General features: G+C 36.7%; 1 long non-coding RNA gene across 1 annotated transcript; it reads right to left on the bottom strand.

Moving 5' to 3' along the window:
* Window positions 1-1699: 1699 nt before the first annotated feature.
* Window positions 1700-8024, bottom strand: LOC138368626 (uncharacterized). Its single transcript, XR_011229615.1, has 2 exons — window positions 7630-8024; window positions 1700-1744 (listed from the first exon to the last, which is right to left on the bottom strand). It is a non-coding gene; the product is annotated as an uncharacterized lncRNA (long non-coding RNA).
* Between the last annotated feature and the right edge of the window lie 370 nt (window positions 8025-8394).

The following is an 8394-nucleotide window of genomic DNA, read 5'->3' as shown; positions in this document are numbered from 1 at the left end:
TACTAGGTACGACATATATATATATATATATATATATATATATATATATATATATATATATATATATATATATATTATATATATATATATATATATATATATATATATATATATATATATATATATATATATATATATATATATATATATATAAAGTATGTATGTGTGTACTCACCTAGTTGTGCTTGCGGGGGTTGAGCTCTGGCTCTTTGGTCTGGTCCCGCCTCCGTGTGTGTGTGTGTGTGTACACAAGAAACACATAAATCCGACACAGTACCAAGAACCTCCCAAAGGTTCTGTAGCCAAGAGAAGGAGATGGAGGGTGTGAAGGAGGAGGAGGAGGAGAAAAGAAAGAGGGGACCTGGCACAAGTCCTTACAAGTCGTCTGGGTACCAGAGGTTTACAAGTCAGGAAGACATAATCTCTGCTCTACTTACTCGGCATCCCTGTGAACGAAAAGAAAGAGTTCGTTAAACGTGTTTAGAATTCAGAGAAATATTGATAAAAAGTGAATCTGTTGACCATGTTAGTTTCGTTAACCGATAACCAAAATTTTAATTCAGATTATTGGAACTCAAGACAAAAAATATTGATCGTTTATTGTAATGTCAAATCGGTGATAATAATAAATAGGAAAAACTGTTTTATAAGAATAATGCAAATTATAAAAACATAAGAAACTAATTATAAATTAGTTTTATAATTATACTTATAAACTAATTATAAACTTAATTATAGAAACTAATTTTAAAAATAAAATTTTATATTATGTTATAATAATATTCATTATGAATATTAATTCAACAAAATAATATTTATATTGCAACGATTGTAAAGGGTAATAATAATAAATATCAAACTTTGTACTGTTATTGTTTCAAGATAATTATATTTTTGAAAATTATTATTATCATATTATTTAAATAATTAAATAATAATAGTTTTAAATAATAACGATATAATGATATTAATGACAAACACAATAAACAGAATTGATAATATTATTTAATATATTTAGTTTTTTTATCAAATGCCGTGTTATTAGATAAAAAAATTATATATGAATGGTGGATCAAGCGGCTTACGAGGAATTGAATACAAAATTGGATTATTTTGATACATAAATAAAACAATGAATGAAGTTGTTGAAAATATGTGATATACAGCCAAAATTATTAAATATTTTACATCTTCATTTCCCATTAACTTTTAAAAATTTTCATTATATATAAAGATCTTGTTAAATGAATGATATATATTATATAGACGATAGATCCTATTAGATTGAGAATAGATTCCGCTAGATTGAAAATAGATTTTATTAGATATATGATACATGTGTTAGATGATAGAGAATGAATATATAATGAATCCATAATGTATAATGTAGATACAAGTAGATAATGTATACTTCAGTCACATCCGAGATCGGTGTATACTTATGATATATAATCCAAGGAAGTCTGAGATTGGAATTTTGCTTCAGAGAAATCTAAGAATGTATTATACTTCACGGAAGTCTAATAATGAATTATACTTTAAGGAAGGCTTGAAATGGTGTATGCTTCAGTAGAGTTATGTATTTGAATATACTCCAGGGAAGTCCTGAAGTATACTTCTGAAAAAATATGAGAATGAACCAGTGAAGTCTGATAACGGAGTATACTTATAAAAAACTGATTAAAAAAACATGTACTTACGAATATGCTGATTCGTCGTCGGACATGGTGGTGGTGTGTTATATCTGAAATACAAGAGTGAAACATGTTAGGCACTGGTTTCTGTTGCATTACTTCTTGCACTGTTTCGAGTTTTGATTGTTTAAACATTTCTTGCATGTTTATGAGTCGTCTAATTTTTCCTGTTTGTGCTTCGTTATCTGTGATCATCTTTTATGTTTTCCCCTCGTTCTTATCTCTCCCATGACTTCTTTCTTCTTTCTCCTATTTATCTCCTCGTTCCGTTCCCCTGCCAAATGTGTGTGTGTGTGTGTGTGTGTGTGTGTGTGTGTGTGTGTGTGTGTGTGTGTGTGTGTGTGTGTGTGTGTGTGTGTGTGTGTGTGTGTGTGTGTGTGGTGTGTATGTGTGTGTGTGTGCACATGTTTCTCCCTCCTCCTTCCCACATACATGTATTTCTTTAAAAAGTCCTAAGAATTGAAAAGGAAATCAAATCGTCAAAACACCACTCAATAACTTCAGTCATTAAGCACAAAGTTTGTATACTCTTGTAAATCAATCAACATGACCACTTATTTAATGCTTTCCCGACTGCTGCGAAATACATGAATTCTTGCATTGTAAACGGACAGAATCACCCATGCTTCTTAGCTCAGCAATCTATCTAAACAAAAATATATCAGTAACATATGATTCTGATGATGTATTAATGATAATGAATTGCTTAAGTTAATTGTTTTAAACAAGTTACAGTTCCTTTTATATTTACTGATCTCCAAATTGTATCATTTTCAATCGAATACAAATTAACTTTTGTATTTAAATTACGTCATAGGGTCACGTGAACCTAAATTTCCTCCATTTTTTTATATTTTATTTTCATTTTGGAACTATTTCCACTTTTTTCTAGAAGTGGTTTTCATTATTTTTTTTCAATTGTGATAATTACTTGCCTTTTTGTGACCTTTGAATTTTCCTATTCAAACGAATAGGAAAATCAAATATTTGATGCATATATTAAGCTACAGATGAATAGGAATAAATAACAAACAACTGAATTCCCTAAATGATAAATACATCTTCAGTTCCTAAATGAAAAACACAACAACAGCCCCAAAATGCGAAACAAATCAGCTCATAGATGAGAAACAAAACAACAACTCCTAAATGAAAAAGTAACCACAGCCCGAAAGTGAGAAACACATCAACAGTCCCCATATTAAATATGTAATATTCAAAAACAAATTGCCCTTAAATAAGAAACACAACAACAGCCCCTAAATGAGAAACACAACAACAACCACTAAATGAGAAACACAACAACAGCCCCTAAATGAGAAACACAACAACAGCCCTAAATGAGAAACAAAACAACATCCCCTAAATGAGAAACACAACAACAAAAGCCACTAAATGAGAAGCACAACAACAGCCTCTAAATAAGAAACACAAAACAGCCCCTAAATGAGAAACACAACAACAACCACTAAAAGAGAAACACAACAACAGCCCCTAGATAAGAAACACAACAACAGCCCACGAATGAGAAACATAATAACAACACCTAAATAAGAAACACAACAACAGTTTCTAAATAAAAAGCACAACAGACCTCAAAGTAAGTATATTATTGTTGTTTACAGAAAATTACAAGAGACTTTACGAAATGGTCCGCTACTCCATGGAACCAGGTCATCAAATACGTATTAAAAAAGAGAGTTAATTAGTCCCTAGGAATAGTTAAAGCGTAGTTTAATTTTATATGGCCTATTAGCTTCGGTGTTTGGCTTAATCAACCTCAGGAGGACTATTAAGGCCACCACAATTACATACTGTCCAACCAGCACGAATACTTTAGTCGTGAATACCGTATAATCCAAAACTAAAACAAATTAGATAATTCTACATATTAAAATTATGTGGATACGTTTTGTTGTGTTTAATAAATTATTATACTTTAGCTATTTTTCTTAGGTTAGTTTTAAAGTTAGAATCTGTGCATTCGGTCTAATACTGGTACCTAATTCATGGTTACATGCACGTTACAGGTGTAAATATTGTTGAAAGAGGTAATGTAGTTATCAGGAGAAACCGCTAAGCCAGTATGACTATAGCTCTTGAAGACAACAGAGGGACGAACTAGGAGCTGGGATAGTTGGACGAAGAGGAGGAACGGTGCCCAACCTCTTAGGCAATTGGGGATCGAACACCGACCCTGAAAGGTGCTAGAATGTTGCTCTAGCCACATATCTAGTTTAAGATTTTATGAAACAAATCAAGTGTTTCATCCATACTGACGCATTAATGAAAATATCAGCCAATTGTCCTAAATTTATCTGTTATAAATTATCATTATTCTTGTAATTTGCTCAGCTAAAAGAACATTGTGGGCTAGGAAATGAACAGTAAACACAATATGTGCCACTGTAACATTGCCACAATCATCTATAGAATGAGTAAGGGATCCAACGGGGGTCTACAGATAATAATAATAATAACAATAATAATAATAGTAATATTATAGAATAAAAACCCACCTACGTAATATGTGAAATTTATGTAGCGATTTACATCAAGACTTTAGCACTCTCATGAGTGCTTTGTCAAAGTCTGTGTGTGTGTGTGGTGAGGACAAGACATATCTCAGCGACTAATCGTTGAGATGTAAGTCTAGTCCTAATCACACACTCAGACTTTGACAAAGCAGTCAGGAGAATGCGAAAGACTTGGTGTAAATCGTTACATAAATTTCACTTATTACATAAGTTTTTATCCATTCTTATTATGTCTGGAAGAAAACATTACCATTACTTGATAATAATACTAATACTAATGTCCTTCAATCAAACCTAGCTCTGACTAGCTGTTTCGTCTCCAAATATGTTAAGCGTGCATGTGATTGGCTATTCAGCAATTGGTGTGACGTAAAGTTACAGGAATAACTTTTTTGTAATTAGTGTTACAGCAAATCATATGACCGATTGGCTAGAAACCAAACATGGCCCCAATCCATAAATAGATAAGCCTCATTGTCCGTATTTTCACAGTTTGTAAATGGTATAGGGAATTTCCATTTAATCGTTGGCTTAATAAAAGCTAAGCATAGTTTATCAGGAAATAAAAAGTGAGTTAATGAACTTAATATCTATGTCATCCGAATTTGTTCTCAGTCAACGAAGCGACATAAAAAAATTGACTGTTTGAAATAACCTCAAATACAATAATTACAGACTCAAATAAGTCTATTGTTTACATATTATTGCAAAATCTCTGACAACAATCTATCCTCCAGAAATAAAAACGTACTAAAGACTTAGTAGACTACAATATTTTAGTCTACTAAGTAGACTAAAATATATGGTAAAGTAAGATATATATATATATATATATACTACACTAGGTCTTAGAAAGCTTAGCTTTAGCTATTGCCTTCCCTCTCGAGCTGACTGCAAAATCTATAAAAGAAAACGGTGGAATTATCTTGGGGTCCAACTGTCCATATTTGGACATTACATCCACCGTCGTTATCCAATGGGTGGAATATCCATGAGCAACGTTAATTCAACGGTGATTTGACGTTGAATTGATGTTTATTCCACGCTAAATTAATGTTGAATTAGCGTTTATAACATTGATTCAAAACTGAATTAGTGTGTCTCTTAGATATATTACCCACTGGGTATAGGAGCGATTATTTTGAGAGGATGGTTTGCTTTACAACCATGGAAATAAAACCCGGAACTAGGAGATAGATAGAAAGATAGATAATGCAAAACAATTATGACCTAATAAATATCCGGTTGATTTAATTTATTGTCCTTGGATTTGTGTGGTATTATATTGTAGAGGACAGGCAGCCTGTAAGATTCATTGATTGCCCCTGTTAGCCGAAGCTATCGGCGCGATCACCCATCCATTCCCGGCCATAACGTGACTGATTATCATTCCTGTGCTGCTTCAAATTACGTTCCTTTATTTTGTGTCAATGACAGGAATCCTGTAAAGCTTATCGAGGTCCCACTAGGCCAACTACTGACCATTCCCAGGAGGCAACCCCACAACAGCTGCCTAACTACCGTGTACCTATTTGCTGCTAGGTCAACAAAAGCATCAGGTGAAAGGAAACGTGCCTAAATATTTTTATCCTGCCGAGGGACTCGAATCCGGTAAAGGTCTATCAGTTTCTCTGAAGAACTTCATGAAGGTGAAGCAGCATCGGTACGTGTGGGGTTCCGGGAGGTGCCGGGCGGGGCGGCACTCGCTCCAGCCTTCACCAAGAATAGCTGGGGTTGGTGTTCATTTCATGGTGCACCGCAGCGCATGCGCCCTCTGTGACGTCACCAGCACCCAGGCCAAATATAGAAAACGGAGATCGGGTATCCAATGCTTCGTTCTCAGTTTTATAACTTGCTTTGTCGTGGACAGAAAACCTGTCTATATATGTATATGAATATAAATATGGCTTGTATTGAAGTCCCTGCTGGGTCGAACTACTGACCTCCTCCAGGATGCAAGCCCACAACAGTTGCCTTACTCCCGGGTACGTATTTAATGCTAGATGAATAGAAGTATTAGGTGAGATAAATGAGCCCAGCCATTTCTCATCCACCCCAGAATCAAACCCGGGAACCCGGACTGTGAGACGAGAACGAACCCAACTCTACCGCAGGACGCATCGTCCAAAGGACAGTCGAGTTCACAACGTAAACGTTAAATACTGACTCATTTAACTCTACATAATTCAGCATTTATCTTTTGGTCCATTTGACCATGTTTGAAGCTAAGATTCGAAACATGTTTCGTTCACTTTTACCCTGGCTTGCTAACTCTCTCTCTAAATCAACGTAACCAAAGAACCTTACCTAACCTTACTTAGGCTTAACTATGCCTAAAGCCAAACTATATAAATATATTGATTTATATTTGAGAAAATGCCGTGTGTTATTACACCCATTGAAAGATTAGTCTTGTCAGCTGGTTGCCAGCTGTATAATTCAAATATTAACTTGAGATTTTCGTAGCACTCTATTTGACTTATAACTTTGGTTGGAGGATGGGTTTGAGGTATACAAATGTATGTGAATATAATATTGATATATACATGTTAACAAGCTTTGTAACTTGATTATCAACTTGATTAAGTATACGAATATTGGCGTTTAGTTCCGGAGCCCATTATGTGCCTCTGTAACCGTTTCTATTATAGCTCACAGCTTGGATTTGGGGTTGCTTAATTTGTAACCTGAAATTATATATATTATATATATTTTATATATTATTAATACTGTATAATAACTTATTAAGCACATTTACATACAGGGTCACTTCTAAAGCATAAGGCGGGAATAGCGAACTAGATAAAGAGCTCATTGGCTGGCGATGTGCCCTGAGCTGATCGCCGTCACTACCACTACACTGGACGCCTTCCTCTCCTCACAGGTACTGTTCGCCTCACTCCTCTTTCCCCACCAGTGCGGTCCACGTAAATATCATAATCTAAGTAGTCAGTAACGTTGAATTGTGTAAATCCTTTGACATCTTTCTCTATGGCTGCCTCAGAAGCTCGCCGGGGAATTTTCGGGTGTAAGAGGGAGGGAGAATCACTACAACACAACCATGACATAAACTCTCCTAGTCACACCTCACTTGCTTGTTAAGCATTTAGTGCCCCTAATTTCTCGAGCACTAACGACACCGACACAACACAACCGCCCACTTCTTAGGCAGGTCAACATGCGCCGAAAGCATCGCCTTTTCGAGCTCTCTGCGCATTTTCTACCCAGACCTAGTGATTTCTTGGCGGAATTATCTTCAAAGTGTATTTTTTGTTTTCTTGTTCCTTGTAGGTAAATTTCCTCTCGTGTGCTTCGGTTAATGCTTGTATGCGGGCGTTGCCAGGGATGCAGGTCCCTCAGCAGGATGCCATTGAAGTATGCCTTGAGGCACAACTTACACAGTCCCGGCAGAGATAGAGTGCGAGCAGGAGAGAGCCGGCCAACCTGTCACCACACTGCCGGCGCGTCAGGCTCTGCGACCAACCTACCCTCCGCTACACCGAAATAACGTAGCAAAAATAGCCCACCTGGCGCTGTGCCCTCACCAATCGCGGCCCCAGCTCCGTCTCACGTTCGAAATCGCTAAAATGGGTGCGTGTGCACAGGGAAAAGGTGGGGAAGGGGGGGGGGGAGGGGGGATAGCAGGAGGGAGCCATCTCCAGGGAACCCGCGTGTCCGCGCCCTCAACCACTACCCAGAATGTCCGGTGCCCCAGCCTCACCCCTTCTGATGCCTTATCCATCCCCTCCACTGCCTCCCCCTTCCTCACAGCACCATTCCCTACACTGCCCAATCCACCTCCACAACTCTGTGGCCCCTAAATACCCTTCTGCTATCCTCCAGGCACAACGCCGACACTAAGAGTTAGTGCCACCTTAAGCTAGTAAAGCGCTACTGTAACTTGTCTGCGATGGGGGGATATCTGATGGCACTCTACTGGACGTATTCACCGGCTATTATGTACATTTCTATCTGAATCCTGGAATGTACAGACAAGTGAAGGAATACTCTTGTTTACTAATATTGTCAGTATAAGCGACGTCTCTCGTAACAAGAGCTCCGTCAAGTTCTTGTGGTTGGTATTTTGCACGAGACGAGAAACGTCATGTCTAAATTTAGAGAAATATTCACGTGTAAAAAAGTATGGAGATTGAGTTTCTTTC

This window comes from Procambarus clarkii, chromosome 25 (genome assembly GCF_040958095.1).
Source record: "Procambarus clarkii isolate CNS0578487 chromosome 25, FALCON_Pclarkii_2.0, whole genome shotgun sequence".
Lineage (NCBI taxonomy): Eukaryota > Metazoa > Arthropoda > Malacostraca > Decapoda > Cambaridae > Procambarus > Procambarus clarkii.
The sequence above is the reverse complement of the archived record's forward strand: the minus strand, read 5'-3'. Positions and strand labels throughout refer to the sequence as shown.